Genomic DNA, 17,137 nt, shown 5'->3' with positions numbered 1-17,137 from the left:
GCTTCATCTGACATCAACAAACCTGCAGTTTTCTTTTTCTTTCTTTTTTTTTTTCTTTTGAGTAGGAGTCTCACTCTGTCACCCAAGCTGGAGTGCTGTGGCATGCTCATGGCCACCACAGCTTCAACCTTGTCTCTAGCAAGATCTTGTGTCTACAAAAAAATTTTTTAAAATTAGCCAGGCTTGGTGGTGCATGTTTGTAGTCCCAGCTACTTGGGAGACTGAGGCAGAAAGATCACCTGAACCCAGGAGGTAGAGGCTGTGGTGAGCCATGATCATGCTACTGTACGCTAGCCTGGGTGACATAGTGAGACCTCAACTTAAAAAAAAAAAAGATTTCCTGACTGGCAATGAGTAGCATGAGTTAAGCTCCTTTTAAGAAATTATTAAATCAGTAGAGGAGATGCCCTGTTGCGATAAGGGGGTGAAAAAAAACTCCAATTTTCTTGGTATGCTGATGAAGCCTCATAGGTGGCAGACCTCAGAGAGAATAGGTAAGTGTCTTAAAAAGGTGCCTGGAGTCCAAGAGTCCCCAGGAGACAGCTTTACAAGGTTATAAAAATTTTGATTTTCCTTTTTTATCTGTTATGTGATATTATGTCAGAGTCAGATGGGAGAGTAAACATCATACAGGGCTAATTTTTAAAATTCCATCTCCCCAAACCCTTTAATTAGAATTTTGGCAAGGTAAAGAAAAAGATCAGAGTTTAGACCTCAACTAGTAAAAAATATCCTTTGTGACAAAAAGAATTCCTTTTCTTGCAAATAGAGGATGTGTTTTGATCAAGAAAAGACCAGATTCTTGCTTAAGTTTGGGGATGAGAGGAAAAAAAGCCAAGAATAGAAGATCCAATCTTTTCTTTTACCCAAAGTGAAGCTCTTGATATTGTTAATGTGAGAAGAAGCTTATCAAGGAAGGAGAAGTGGGCCACAGGGCCACTGTGGAATGGCACCTGCAGGGGACAAAACATTGGAGAGTGATATGAGTGAGTTGTTCAGAGTCCCTTCAGTAGCACCTCAACCAGCCCAGGAGCACACGGGGTCCCCTCCCAGCTGATCCTACTGGCCATAGCCAGTCAGAGAGATAAGGGACTTGCTCAGGGTCATATTCTGACCCAGAGATTGTGGTCATGGTTCATCTTGGTTTACACCATAGATGACGATTCCAGGAAAGAACATAGGAAACTCATCTTTAAAACAATTCTGGAGGCAGCAGTGCACAAAGTTCTCCCATGTCCTAGAAGTATTTCTAGTGGTAGTGTGAGAATTCTATAGGTTATTGTGGGCTACTGTGTGTGACCAGTGACTTGGACAGAGCCACAGAGAGTCTGAGCTTAAGACAGCAGATGCTGCCAAGTAGGAGAGACAGCAGATTTGACTGCATGTGGAAATACTGACCCCAGAAACTCTTGTCAGGCCAGCCGGCGCTCAACAGTCGAATGAACCTGATATGAGGAAATTCTGTAGGGATGAATGTGAGACTGCTTGTGAGCTGAAGTGTGGAGAGAATTCCTGGGAAAGAAAATCAGAATTTTAACTTCTCTTCTGCACTTTGATCAGAGTCTTGGTGATATATGCCGAATCTTAGGGCTGAGAAAAACACAAGAAATGATCCAGCCCTACCAATCACTCTACAGATACAGACACTGGGACCTAGAGAGATTGTGACCTAATGAAGACCACCCCAACTCTGATAGAAGTGGTGTGATTATGTGTGCTGACTGTAAACATTTGTACAAGCTATTTAACCTGTTTCCTTATCTGAATGTGGGGTAAAAAGTCGGTGCCTGTTCATAACACATTTTCAATAAAGTTAGGTATTATCCACATTTCATGTTTTCTACTTTTTGGAACTCTTTATGTAATCGAATATAGATAAAAATAAATATAGTATATATATATGTATAATATATGTTTGTGTGTGTGTCTGTGTGTGTGTATATATATATATATATATATACACACACACACAGACACACACACACACGTAGGATAAAGACCAAGGACCTGACTCTAAAAATTTGATAAATTCTGGAGTTTTTAGTTGAATGCAAATCCAACAGGAATGAAGGCTGTGACTAGACTACTAAACAGGCTAATGACACTCCAGGCTCCATGAATAGTATGTAGACAGGAAATAGCCTCAATGTTTTCTGGGTTAATCAGATCACATCTAGCCCACTGTTCCCAGCTACAATTCACAGCGGCTGTCACCAAGCTGACATCCAGTATGGTGGGGAATCTGGCAACTTTATCCCATAAGGACAATTTGAGGTAATAGGAAGTATTTAGCCAAGAGAACACTTGAGTGTCAGGGGTGGGATACCATGTAGCAACTAAAGTCTGTCATGAGAATGACAAAGAATGATTTAAATAATAAAACCAGCACAGGAAATGGAACTTAAAGGGTTGTTTATTTCACCTCAATATAAGGATGAAATTTGTGACAATCATAGATATACACAAAGAAACGGTTTTCCATGCTGTATAGGGAATTGCCCAGCACTGTGATTGAGCAGTAACTAGCTGTTGTAAAATGGTCCTTGCATTCAGTAGTTGGAAATGATAACAGCTACCATTATTATCTCTAATTCTTGCAACAACTCTATAAGTTATTGAGCTAGCTGGGCACTTCTTGTCTTCATTTTATACGTATGAAAACAGAGGCTCAGAGAAGTCTATTAATTAGAGGAGCCAAGATTCAAATCCAGATCTGACCCTATACTACACTTTCATTTCATTATGTCATGATGCCAACCTGCAAATTCATTCTTTCCCATGGCTCCCATCATTTTCACCTGTCTACCCAATTCCCACCTAGTTGTTCAGAATTAAATCCAAATTAATTCCCCTCACTTGTTCTACCTCTGGTCAAAGTTGTTTATATTTTTTTGAAAGAACTCATGGGATTGTTAGAAAGGAAAATGCAAATTAAAAAACTGTCTCAAGAGCTTATTTTCTTATGTAATCTGAGGATACCTTGACACTAATCAAACTAGACTTATACCAGACTTCTGACTTCCAGAACTGTAAGATAATAAATATGTGTTGTGTTTAAAAAAAAAAAAAATGAGTTGAGTTTCTTGAATGCAAAAAAAAAAAATCTAAATAGAAAACAAAATATGTATTCCTTAAAAACTCAAAAGAAGCTAGGCTCAGTGGCTTAGCCTGCAATCTGCGCCTTTGGGAGGCTGAGGTGAGTGGATTGCCTGAGTCCACGGGTTCGAGACCCGCCTGGGCAGGCGAGACCTCATCTCTACAATAAATCAAAAAATCAGCCGGGCATGGTAGCGCAGGCCTGTAGTTCCAGCTACTCGGAAGGCTGAGGCGGAAGGATCGCCGGAGTCCAGCAGGTCGAGGCTGCGGTGGCCGGGAGTGGCCACTGCACTCCAGTCTGGGCGACAGAGACTCCAACTCAAAAAAAAAAAAAAAAGGTAAAATAAAATAAAATAAAATAAAAAACTCAAAGGAACACAGAACTAGGTTGGCAATAGTCTCTCCAGGATAAATGAACACACATTTTGCCTTCTCTCTGTGCACAGTCACCATCCAGGTGCTGTGACTGAACACATGAGGCTCTAACTCCTGACCTTGAGGAGATGGCAAGGCCTGTGCCAAAGTTAGGGAGTCCACCAGGAACAGCACATCAAGGGAAACTTTCAGGTCCTCACAGGATATAATTACACAGTCGGCTTCCTTCTTATTTTACAAGTGAAGAAACTGAGGCCTAAAGAAGCAGAGGAATTCTCCCCAGGGCCCGGAGTAAGTCGGAATCAGAATCTGGGACTGGAACCATGGCCTCTACACTATAGCAGTGGGAGCCATCTTAAAGCTACAGAGGCCAGGTCCCACTCCCGCATTAGCGAATACATAGGGCCATTCTTAAGGCTCCACAGGATAATTTGCTGTGCATACATGATGAAACAATCACACTGCTTTTTTTAATCTGTACTTTTATTTGCCAGTTTCCCTTTGTGTTTCTATCTGTTGTTGTGTTTGTCTTTATAACAGTCTTATTAAGATATAATTCATATACCATACAAGTCACTCGTTTAAAGTGTATGTTTCAATTGTTTTTAGTATATATGGAGTCGTGCAACCGTGACCACAATCCATTTTGAACATTTTCATCATCCCAAACCCCATGCTCATTAGCAGTCACTCTCCATTTTCCTCTAACTTCCTGAGTCCTAGGCAACTACTTTCTGTCTCTAAAGATTTTCCTGTTCAGAATATTTCATTTATATATAATCTTCTGTGAGTGGCCCATTTCACTTAGCATAATGTTTTCAAGATTCGTCTATGCTGTGGCATGAAACAGTACTGGACTTCATTCTTCTTTATGGACAAATAATATTCTATTGCATCGGTGCACCAGCTTTTTTTTTTTTTAATTTTTCATCAGTTCATGGACATTTGGGTTTTTTCCAACTTTGTGGCTATTATGAATGATGTTGCTGTAAACATTCATGTACACATTTTGTATAGGTATATATTTTCTTTTCCCTTAGATAGATACTTAGGAATAGAATTGCTAGGTCCTAAGGTTACTCTGCATGTAACTTTTTTGAGGAACTGCCAGGTTGTCTGCAAAGCAGCTATACTATTTCACATTCCTATCTAGCAATATGTGAGAGTTTCAGTTTCTCTACATCCTGACCAGCGCTTAATTGTCTTTTTGATTATAGCCATCCTACTAGATGTGAAGGGGTAGTTCATTGTGGTTTTAGTTTGAATTTTCCTGATCTATCAGCTTTATTTTATTTTGTGTTGTTTTGTTCTGAGTCAGGGTCTCACTCTGTCACCCAAGCTGAAGTAACATGATCATGGTTCATGCAACCTCAACCTCCTGGGATCAGACAATACTTCTATCTCAGCCTCCCAAGTAGTTGGTGAAAGATGGTGGCGCGCAATGGGAGTCAACACCCTTTAAGGCCAAGAGATTTAATGGGGATGAGAGCGGTGGCTACAGAACCTGAGAATCAGATTGCAGCATGGAGGCAGGGGTGTGGCAGGTTTTATAGAAATTTAAAGCGACCTATCGGTTACCTATTGGTCAGCAGGTGAGGTATTTTTGGGATTGGCAGGGGCTTTCGTGGGCATGGGAACGGTGGGCTTTGTTGTGGAAGAAGAACCCGGAGAGCCTTGTCTGAGCCTCCATGTTAGTTTGTCTGGGCGCCTTCTTAGGCGGGAGCGCCATTTTTGGTGGGGGCCACACCTAGGCTTAGCCTTTGGAGGGGGCAGGTTCCTCGTGGCTGGCTGGGGCCTTTCAGTTGGCACTACAAACATGCACCACCATGCTTGGCTAAAATTTAAAACAAATTTTTTTTTTTTTTTTGTAGAGATGAGGTCTCACTATGTTGCCTAGGCTGGTCTCAAACTCCTGGGCTCAAGCAATCTTCTGCCTGGGCCTCCCAAAATGCTGGGAGTACAAGTGTGAGCCACTGTGTCCAGTCCCGATTTATCTATACTTTTAGACATGTAAAGATGTGTGATTATTGTATTTTCTTATTGAAGTATAACTTTTATGAATATGAAATAACCCGCTTATCCCAGCATTCCTTATACTTTTTTGCCTTAAATTCTATTTTGTTCTGGTATTAATATTGCTGTATGTATTTTTGTTTTTGTTAACATTTTCCTGACATATATTTTTCTGTGTTATTCTGTTTTAGAGAGATTCATATATATTTATTTTTTGTAATCACTCTAAATTTTAATAGAATGTAGCCATTTATATTTATTTTGGTTACTTCTATATTTTACCCAATCCTTCAAATTTACTATGACTTATTATTTCTTTTTTCTTTTCTGCCTTTTGTAAGATCGATTGAAGTTTTCTTATTCCATTTTGTTCTGTTATTGGTTTTCCTCAAATATTTAAAATTCATATTTAAACACATTTCTGTTAGTATTTTTTTTTCTTTTTTTTTTTGAGTTGGAGTCTCACTCTGTCGCCCAGACTAGAGTGCAGTGGCCGCTCCCGGCCACCGCAGCCTCGACCTGCTGGGCTCTGGCGATCCTTCCGCCTCAGCCTTCCGAGTAGCCAGAATTACAGGTATGCGCTACCACGCCTGGCTGATTTTTTAATTTATTGTTGAGATGAGGTCTTGCTGCCCAGGCAGGTCTCAAACCCGCGGGCTCAGGCAATCCGCTCACCTCAGCCTCCCAAAGGCGCGGGATTACAGGCTGAGCCACTGAGCCCGGCTCTGTTGGTATTTTTAACTTCACCCCTAAAAAGGAAAGGAGCTTGAACAAGCTTCTCTTTCCCTCTTTTCCACTCCTGCCTCCTCTCGTGTCCCAATTATCTGGAATGTCAATTCAAATTAGAATACTGTTAACAATAACTGTAGTAACTAACATTTCTAGAACACTGTACTCTATTCCACAACTTGTCTTAAATAACCTATAAGCATTAATTTTTAACTCTTACCAACATGTCTAGGAGGTATACATGCAGTCATTTTACCTGCCAAAGATTACACAATTAAAAGCAGAGCTTATATCAACATTATTCATCAGCATTTATTTAAAGTTTAAAATTAACTGTAAGCTATGCTGATTCTTTTGCTTGTATTTACTGGTTTCTTTAGATTTTTTTAAACTTGTTTGTTGTACTGGAGAAAATTCTTGAGTATATCTTTCTGAGATAGTTTCAGAGTTTTTCTTATGTGTCTAATTATGTCTTTAGCTTTACTCTCACACCTAAAATACTAGCTTAGAGATACAATTAGCTCCAAAACAATTTTCAATTTTCCTTCAGAATTTGACTTTATTAAGTTTAGCATCCAAGTTACTTTTGAAAATCCTGATGCTATTCAGATTCTCATCTCTTTGTAGATCTCTCTCTCATCTCTGCTACACATTATTCCATCCTGTGGATGTACTATAGTTTATCAAACCAACCTCCTCTGTATGAATATTTGTTTCCAACATTTTATAATCACAAATAATGCTGCAATATATAATATTTTACATATGTATTTTCAACTTATTGGAGATTTAATTTTAGGGTAAATTTTTAAAAGTGGTACTACTGGTCCAAGGTAAACTTATGGTAGTTTTATTAGATATTACAAAATTCCCCTCCCTTTTTTTTTTTTTTGAGTTGGAGTCTCACCCTGTCGCCCAGACTGGATCCCAGCCACCGCAGCCTCGCTGCTGGGCTCCGGCAATCCTTCCGCCTCAGCCTTCCAAGTAGCTGGAACTACAGGCGCGCACTACCACGCCCGACTAATTTTTGATTTATTGTAGAGATGAGGTCTTGCCAAGTTGCCCAGGCGGGTCTTGAACCGGCGGGCTTAGGCAATCCACTCACCTCGGCCTCCCAAAGTGCTGGGATTACAGGCTGAGCCACCGAGCCCAGCCAAAATTCCCCTTCTTAAGGACTGTACCCATTTGTATTCACACACCAGGAATGTTAAGGAGTAAACTTTTTTTTTTTGTATGTGAATCGTCTGTTTGTATTTTTACCTATTTTTCTGTTGGGTTCTTTGGTTAGTGTTCCCTCAATCCCATTCCAGCAGCTTCCTGTCCACTGCTTTGATGATACCCACAGCAACTGCTTCATATCACGGACAGCAAAACGACCCAGAAGAGGATAGTCAGAGAAGCTCTCCACACACATGGGCTTGCCAGGAATGATATCGACGATGGTACCATCACCAGGCTTCAAGAATTTAGGGTCATCTTCCAGCTTCTTACCAGAATGGTGATCAATCTTTTCCTTCAGCTCAGCAAATTTGCATACAATGTGAGCAATGTAACAATCCAGTACAGGGGCATAGCCAGCACTGATTTGGCACGGACAAATCACCTGAGCAGTGAAGTCAGCTGCTGCCATTGGTGGGTCATTTTTACTGTCACCAGCAACATTGTCATGATAAACATCTTTGGCAGACACATTCTTGACATCGAAGCCCACACTGTCCCCTGGATGAGCTTCACTCAGAGATTTAAGGTGCATTTCAACAGACTTTACTTCAGTTGTGATGCTGATTGGAGCAAAGGTGACCACTATGCCAGGTTTGAGAACACCAGTCTCCACTGGACCCACAGGGACAGTACCAATACCACCAATCTTGTAGACATTCTGGAGAGGCAGAAGTAAGGGCTTGTCAGTTGGACGAGTTTGTGGTAGCGAGACAGGAAAACAAGAGTTAATCAAGAAGCCAGACCCTAAGAATCTTATCTGAGATGAGCAGCTGCCCTAACCGCTGCTTCCGCTTCTGTAAGCATGCTTTGCTGCACCCCATGTAAACCTGTTTGCGGTGATGTTTGCTGTGAAAGTTCCAGCTCATGGTCCTCAGTTTAAAATTATAAAACCACTAATGGCAAAAGCCTGGGACTGATAATGCGGTCCCAGGCCTGTTACACCTGAAAGTTCTCAATAAGGTCCGCTGAATGTATATAAAGCAGCCTGTAACTGAGGATCCAGGCTCAGATTTTTGGAGATAACTCCGCCTGAGACTTCTGGAATAAACGCTCTCAATTCTCCACTAGGTCTCCGGTGCCTGTTCTTAGCGTGGCAACACTCGGTTTGTTCCTGCTCCTGATGAGCTGCAATATTTGGCACATTGGTTGGGAAGCCCCACTGTGTCCTCAGATTAGGCTGGCCTTTTGAGCCTCCACAGTTGCTAGACTTGGCTGCAGCCTGGGACCGGCCCAAGGACTAGGAAGGCGGCCTCCCACTGGCTGTCTGAGATCCAGACTCCACAAGCCACAACCCAGATCATCAGACTGCAGTCCACTGGGAGAGAGTGGACCAATCGACCAGGACTTCAGAAGCTGGTAAGACATCCTGGGGTATCCAGTCATTCAGGGTCACTGAATGATGTATAACAGAAACCTGATCACCTCCCAGAAGTTATTGTAACTGCTCAGGTAGAATCTCCAGCGGGGAGCTTTGTCTGGATTTGGAATGGAAGGGAGTAAGTGTGGTGTGAACATGCATGTGGTTCCATGGTCTTGAGGCTACGGAGTCTGACTGGGCCCCAACCTGGGGTTCCCTGATGACCCTATACAGCTAAATGGCAATGTTGGCCTCTGGCTAACTAGTTTCCTCCCTGCGAGGCTGATCCAGTCCAGAGATTATACTAACCTACCTACTGCTAAAATGCAACTCAAATTCCCGAGAGGAAGTGATTTCTGTCCTGGACAGTGCCTGTCCAGGAGGTCTTTGTCTTTGTTCTGCAACACCGACACAGCAGGAGGCACACGATGGGAGGGTGCCTCTTGAAACCCACTGTCTTAGGCTGTATGATCAAAAACTTCAGGAAAGGTCATTCAGGAGATTATGGTGTCAAGATATCTCCAGGAAAGCTGAGGACCCTCTGTACAATAGAATGGCCAACGTTGGGTAATGGCCTCCAGAGGGAACTCTGGATATAACCAAAATAAAGGCTGTATTCCAGGTGATAACCAGGGAGCTGGGCCACCCAGATCAGTTTCCATATATAGATTCATGGCTGCAAGTTGCATTAGCTCAGCCCCCTTGGATAAGTTTCTGCACTGGCAGGCAGGAGAAGAGTAGGATTCTCCTAGCCAAGACTCCATCTCAACTGAGGAACCAAGACCAGGACCCTACCAAGGCTCTGCAGATCTTCCAGGGAGACCCAGATAATGAGTCCTGCTGCTGCTGCCTCCCTATACCACACCACTGGTACCAGAGCCCCCCTCCCGCAAACTTGCCAGACACTCCACGACCATCCGTGTCTCCGCCACCACCTGCAGAGCCTGACCAGATGGGAAGGTGCCTCTGCTCAGCCCAGAGCCAAGGCCTGCACTCCAGATGCTAGTGCATGAGACCAGAGGCCCTCAACAAGGGGCACATGATGGCAGCATCCAGGGTGGACAATCTATCTTCTATTACCAGCCATTCACCACCATGAACTTGCTTAACTGAAAGCATCATACTCCCGTCTACTCAGCAAAACCACAGGCTATAATAAACCTTGTAGAGTCCATCTATCAAACTTATCTCCCCACTTGGGAAGACTGCCACCAGCTCCTCCTGACTCTTCTCAATACCAAGGAATGGCAACGAGTAGTGATTGAGGCCCAAAAATGGATGGTGGGACATGCCCCAGGGGGAGTGCTGAATTCCAAGACCTGGGTCAGGGCCACTCTCCCAGAAGAAGACCCCCATTGGAACCCGAACTCAGAGGGTGGAAGGGCCAACTGGGAAAGATACCGACAGGCCTACCTAGAAGGACTAAAACCAGGAGTTAAAAAGGTCACCAATATGTCCAAAACCACTGAGGTCCTCCAGAAGCCAGATGAAAGTACAGCGGACTGTTATGAAAGACTTTGTGAGGCATTCTGGTTGTACACCCGCTTCAGCCCTGAGGCCCCTGAAAATCAGTACATGGTAAATGCTGCTTTCATGGGCCAGGCACAGGGTGACATCCAAAGAAATCTACAAAAACTTGAGGGGTTTGCCAGGATGAACAGCACCCAACTACTGGAGGTAGCCAACAAAGTCTTCGTAAATCAAGAGCAGACTGCAAAGAAAGAAGTTGACAAGAAGATGAAACAAAAGGTAGCCCTGAGTCGGCCAGTCACATCTGAGTCAGAGTCAAGGCAAGCAAGGGCAAAACCCATGTTCCATACTCCTTTACAAAAGAACAAATGTGCTTACTGCAAGAAAATAAGGCGCTGGAAAAAGGACTGCCCTGATAGACCTAAAGGGGAAAAGAGAAAAGACTGGAGGTCAGAACCGGACCATGCTCCATACAAGGCAGAGACCTCCACTACCAGCTTCATAGGACTAGCTGGAATTGACTCGGACTGAGACAGATAGGGCTCAATCAACTTGGGCCCCCATGAGCCCATGGTCAAAATGAAAGTCGGGAGCCAATTAATGGACTTTATGGTGGACACTGGCGCTGAACATTCGGTGGTTACCAGACCAGTGGGACCCATGTCGAAGAAAAAGGCAGGAATCATGGAGCTACCAGAGCCCAAACCAAACATTCTTTCTGTGAAACCCACAGTCGCATCATGGGAGGACACAGGATAACACATGACTTCCTGTATATTCCAGAATGTCCAGTACCCTTGATGGGAAGGGGCTTGCTGTCCAAAATGGGACGTGGATCACCTTCTGGCTGATGGTCACACCCACCTCAAACTGCTGGGACCCATAAAGAACACCTCTTTGATCTTGTCTGTCACAATTCCCCAGGAGGAAGAATGGAGACTCCATTCCCAGCCCACCACAAATATCAAGCTAGCCCTGGAGTCGTGGAGCTCCCGCTTCCCCAGAGTCTGGGCTGAGGGGAACCCACCCAGGGTAGCCATCAACCATCCACTGGTAATTGTCGACTTGCTGTCTGGCACCCACCCAGTAAGGGTCTGACAATATCCCTTATCTCGGAAAGCCAAGATCGGCATCCAAGTTCACCTTCAAAGACTGCTAAAGTTCAGGCTACTCCAAAAGTGCCAATCTTCATGGAATACTTCTCTGTTACCTGTGAAGAAACCAGGCACCAATGATTACCAACCTGTCCAGGACCTATGGGCCATCAACCAAGCCACGACAACCATCCATCTGGTGGTCCCTAACCCTTACACCCTCCTAGGCCTCATACCTGCAGAGGCCCAATGGCTCACCTGTCTGGATCTGAAGGATGCCTTCTTCTGCATTTGCCTGGCACCCGTAAGTCAGCCCATGTTTGCCTTTGAATGGGAAGACCCCATCACTGACCGGAAGGAGCAATTAACTCCGACCCAGTTTCCTCAGAGGTTCAAGAACTCCCCCACAATATTTGGAGAGGCCCTGGCAGAGGATCTGGTACACTTCCCAAGTATGGAAGTCAAGTGTACACTCCTGCAATATGTGGATGATCACCTGGCAAGTGCAACCTTGGAGGACTGCACTAAGGGAACAGAGACACTGCTAGATTTGCTCCAGAAAGCTATCCCTTTAAAAAGGGTATCCCTTTAAAAAGCTCAGATTTTCAGAGAAAGGTCAAGTACTTGGGGTTTCAAATCTCAAAAGGGCATCAGGCCTTGGGACCCGAACAGAAAAAGGCAATCTGGGCCCTTCCAACCCCAAAGACCCAAAGGCAGATCCAAGAATTTCTGGGAGCCACTGGTTTCTGTCACATCTGGATCCCTAACTACTCATTAATAGTCAAACCTCTCTACGAAGCCACAAAGAAGGAGGGGGGAGAAAAGGAGGCATATCAATGGCTCCTTTGGCAACAGCAATAGGAAGCCTTTCTTACCCTTAAAAATACTCTACTATAAGCCCCTGCCTTAGGATTCCCTGATGTAACTCAAGAATTTAATGTTTGTCCATGAGAAAAAGAGAATGGCCCTGGGAGTCCTAACCCAAAACATAGGACCTTGGCAATGACCTGTGGCTTATCTGTCCAAACAGACGCAGTGGCTATATGACCACCCTGCCATCAGCTCTGGCTGCCACTGCTGTCTTGGTCAAAGAGGCAAACAAAGTTACTATAGGACAAATTCTGAACATCAAGTTCCCCCTAATGGACCACCGAGGGCACCATTGGCTCACCAATCCATGCATGAGCCACTACTAAGGCCTTCTGTGTGAAAATCCCCAGGTGTGCCCAGAAACTGTCAAAACTTTAAATCCAGTCACTTTCCTACCTGCCAAGCTGGGTCCTCCAGACCATGACTGTATTGAAACAACAGACAAGATCCCCTGGAGTCACACAGATCTCACAGATCAGCCTTTGCCTTCTCCGAACCATACCCTCTACACTGATGGGAGCAGCTTCCTATCGAATGGGAAGCATTTGGTGGAATATGTGGTCATAACAGAAACAGAAGTAATGGAATCAAGTGCCCTCCCACTTGGTTCCACATTGGATGGTCAGCCTAATGGCTTTAATCAGGGCCCTAGAATTAAGCAAAGAACAGAAGGTAAATATCTACACAGACTCAAGGTATGCCTTTGCCACCCTCCATATACACAGGGCCCTCTATAAAGAAAGAGGACTCTTCACCTCAGGAGGAAAAGCTACCAAAAATCAAACTGAAATCCTACGCCTCTTAGAAGTAGTCTGGGATACCGCGGCCATTGCAGTCATCCACTGCTGAGGACACTAAAGAGGAAAGAGTTCCATAATCAAAGGAAACCAAAGGACAGACATGGAAGCCAAATGGGCAGCCATGACAGTGACCCCTCAGGTCCCTCCCAACAAAATTTTAAAGATCTCAGCCCTGCCCAAATGCCCAAACTATGGCCAGGAAGAAGACTGGATAAAAAGGGAAAAGGGTACCAAGGGCTCAGATGGATGGTGGCTTCTCCCTAACGGACTGCCTTTGTCCCAGACCACCTGGCCTATCCTCTGGTTCATCAATTTCATGAGGACACCCATATAGGAAAAATAGCATTATAAATCTTAGTAAACCAGTATTGCTATATGGCCAGACTCCCCACGCTTTGTGGGAATGTAACCCAGAGATGCCAGACTTGTGCCTACAACAATGTCAAACAAGGGCCTTCCCAGCCGCCGGGAATACAAAGAACCGGACAAAGCCCATTTGAAGACCTAAAGATAGACTTCACTGAACTACCAGCCAGCAAATAGGTAATAAATACCTATTAGTTATTGAATGCACATATTCAGGCTGGGTTGAGGCATACCCCACCAGAACTGAGAAAGCCAGAGAAGTAACAAGGGTCCTACTAACTGAAATCTTACCTAGGTTTGGAATGTCTACCTCAATCTGATCAGATAATGGGCCCGCCTTCGTGACCGAAATTGCACAAGGACTAGCAAGGATCCTACAGATCAACTGAAACTTGCACATAGCTTATCAGCCTGAGTTCAGGGAATCTGACCACCAGCCAATGCCATCAAGTTATCAATATCCAGGAACTTGGTCTCCTCCCTGTGGCCAAACCCTGGTGTCAACCTCTTTCAGGACTTTTCTTTGTATGTGGAACAAATGCCTACTGGTGCTTACTGGCCAACTGGGCGGGAACCGTACTCTGCCTTTTCTCAACTCATAGATAAACATTGTTCCCGATAACCAGTCTCTCGCGGTGTCCCTAGTGGCATACACAAAGAAAATGAGCCATCCAGATCATACCCCTGCTAACTGGGTTAGGAATAACGACTAGCATAGGCACTGGGATAGGGGGAATCACATCCTCAACCACTTACTATCACCAACTACCCAGGGATTTAACGGATGACATAGAGCGAGTCGCTACATCGCTACAGCATTAGTGGCCCGGTAAGATCAATTAGATTCCCTAGCTGGAGTGGTTCTGCAAAATAGGAGAGAACTAGACCTACTTAGTGCTGAAAAAGAAGAACTTTATCTCTTCCTAAACGAAGAATGCTGCATTTATGTAAACCAGTCGCGGGTAATCAGGGATATGGTCCAACAGTTAAAAGAGCGAATTACAAAAAGAAGACAAGAGCTAGCTAATTCCTAGAAGGATTGGAACAATATTTGGAGTTGGGCATCTTGGCTTCTTCCATCAGCTGGACCCTTCCTCATGCTCCTATTGGCACTCCTATTTGGGCCCTGCATCCTTAACCTAATAACTTGATTTGTTTCCTCCCGCCTAGAATCCATAAAACTCCAAATGCTTCTCTAAGGCTATGAACAACTTGCTCTGGAGGATATAGAAAGCAGATGATATCCCTTAGAAAAGTTTTAAAGGGAATCAAAGGGCAGAATGAGACAGGAAACAAGAGTTAATCAAGAAGCCAGACCCTAAGAGCCTTATCTCAAATGAGCAGCTGCTCTAACTGCTACTGCTTCTGTAAGCATGCTTTGCTGCACCCTATATAAACCTGTTTGCTGTGATGTTTGCTGTGAAAATCCCCGCTCATGATCCTCAGTTTAAAACTATAGAACCACCAATGGCAAAAGCCCGGGGCTGATAATGCGGCCCCAGGACTGTTACACCCAAAAGTTCTCAATAAGGTCCACTGAATGTATACAAAAGAAACCTATAAGCCAGGCTCGGTGGCTCAGCCTGTAATCCCGCGCCTTTGGGAGGCTGAGGTGAGTGGATTGCCTGAGCCCGCGGGTTCGAGACCCGCCTGGGCAGTGAGACCTCATCTCCTCAATAAATCAAAAAATCAGCTGGACGTGGTAGCGCATGCCTGTAATTCTGGCTACTTGGAAGGCTGAGGCGGAAGGATCGCTGGAGCCCAGCAGGTCGAGGCTGCGGTGGCCGAGAGCGGCCACTGCACTCCAGTCGACAGAGTGAGACTCCAACTCAAAAAAAACCCAAAAAACAAAAAAAACCAGAAACCTATAACTGAGGATCAGGGCTCAGGTTTTTGGAGATAACTCCACCTGAGACTTCTGGAATAAATGCTCTCAATTTTCCACTCTGTCTCCAGTGCCTGTTCTTAGTGTGGCAACACTCGGTTTGTTCCTGCTTCCGGTGAGCTGCAACACTTGCTGCAACAGTAGGATGCAACCAGTGCTTCAAGCAGATTGCTCTACTGGCATTACTAGCTTTACAGTGACCTTCCATTCCTTGATCCAAGGCATGTTAGCAAATGGCTCCAGCATGTTGTCATCATTCCAACCAGAAACTGGCACAAATGCTACTGTGTTGGGGTTGTAGTCAATTTTCTTAATGTAAGCACTGACTTTCTTAACAATTTCCTCATATCTCTTCTGGTTTTAGAACTCAGTGGAATCCATTTGTTAACACCAACAATTAGTTGTTTCACACTCAATGTAGAAGCCAGAAGGCAAGCTCACGGGGTCTGACCATTCTTGGAGATACCAGTTTCAAATTCACCAACACTAGCAGCAACAATCAGGACAGCACAGTCAGCCAGAGACGTGCCTGTAATCATATTTTTGAGGAAGTCTCTGTGTCCTGAGACATCAATGATAGTGACATACTGGTTTCAAATTTCCACAGGGAAATAGCAATGGTGGGACCACGTTCACACTCAGCTTTTGGTTTATCTAAGACCCAGGCATACTTCAAGAGTCTTTTCTCATCTCAGCAGCCTCCTTCTCAAATCTTTCAATGGTTGTTTTGTCGATGCCACTATATTTGTAGATCAGATGGCCATTAGTGATGGTCGCCTGAATCTACGTGTCTAATGACAACGATGTTGGTATGAGTCTTTTCCTTTCCCATTTTGGTTTTCAGGGGTGGTTGTCATGACACCTATGCTCGGGTGGCAAACCTATTGAGAAAAAAACTGGAGTGTCTTTTTTTTTTGAGTTGGAGTCTCACTCTGTAGCCCAGACTGGAGTGCAGTGGCTGCTCCCGGCCACTGCAGCCTCGACCTGCTGGGCTCCGGCGATCTTTCCACCTCAGCCTTCCAAGTAGCTAGAACTACAGGTACGCACTACCGTGCCCAGCTAATTTTTTGATTATTGTAGAGATGAGGTCTCGCCAAGTTGCCCAGGTGGGTCTCGAACCCGCAGACTCAGGCAATCCACTCACCTCAGCCTCCCAAAGTGTGGGATTACAGGCTGAGCCACTGAGCCCAGCATGGAATGTCTTAATAATAGAGGCTTTATACTCTTTTAATAGCTGATATGGCTAACAGCAACACGTTTTCCCCCATCATTTCCTAAGCATTGTTGCATATTTATTTTTTTCATATGAACTTTATTTTGTTTTTCTTTCTTTATTTATTTATTTAAAAGTTGTGAGGTACAATTCAGATATACAGATAGTCATTGTACAGGTAAAGTTTGGACCAGACTTTGGTCCTCACTCATATGAACTTTAATGCCAACATATATACTTCCACTAAATCTTGTTAGTATTCTTGGGGTTGAATTAAATTTATAAATTCACTTAAGGGGAACTGACATCCTTAAAATATTGAGTTCTGCTTATCCAAGAACAAGCAATGTCCTTCCATTTAGTTCAAGTTTTATTGTGTCTGTTTCAGGAGAATTTTTAAGTTTCACATTTCTCATTAAGTTTTTTGCTAAGTGTTTTATCTTATTTATTGATATTGTAAATTTTCTCTATTATAACATCCCACTGGCTGTTGTTTGTATATATCAAGTATGGATTTTTGTATACTAATTCTATATTTTTATAATTTACTGAATATTTTTTGTTACATGAGTTAGTTTTATCATTGACTTTCTAAGAATACTATCATATTTTCTAAACATAGAGTTTTACTTTTTTCCTATTAGTTTG

General features: G+C 43.8%; 1 pseudogene; it reads right to left on the bottom strand.

Moving 5' to 3' along the window:
- Positions 1-7,508: 7,508 nt before the first annotated feature.
- On the bottom strand, positions 7,509-16,108 carry LOC103270776 (annotated as a pseudogene).
- Between the last annotated feature and the right edge of the window lie 1,029 nt (positions 16,109-17,137).

This window comes from Carlito syrichta, unplaced genomic scaffold (assembly GCF_000164805.1).
Source record: "Carlito syrichta isolate Samal-C Ts95f unplaced genomic scaffold, Tarsius_syrichta-2.0.1 Scaffold310000, whole genome shotgun sequence".
In the NCBI taxonomy this organism is placed as follows: Eukaryota; Metazoa; Chordata; class Mammalia; order Primates; family Tarsiidae; genus Carlito; species Carlito syrichta.
The sequence above is the reverse complement of the archived record's forward strand: the minus strand, read 5'-3'. Positions and strand labels throughout refer to the sequence as shown.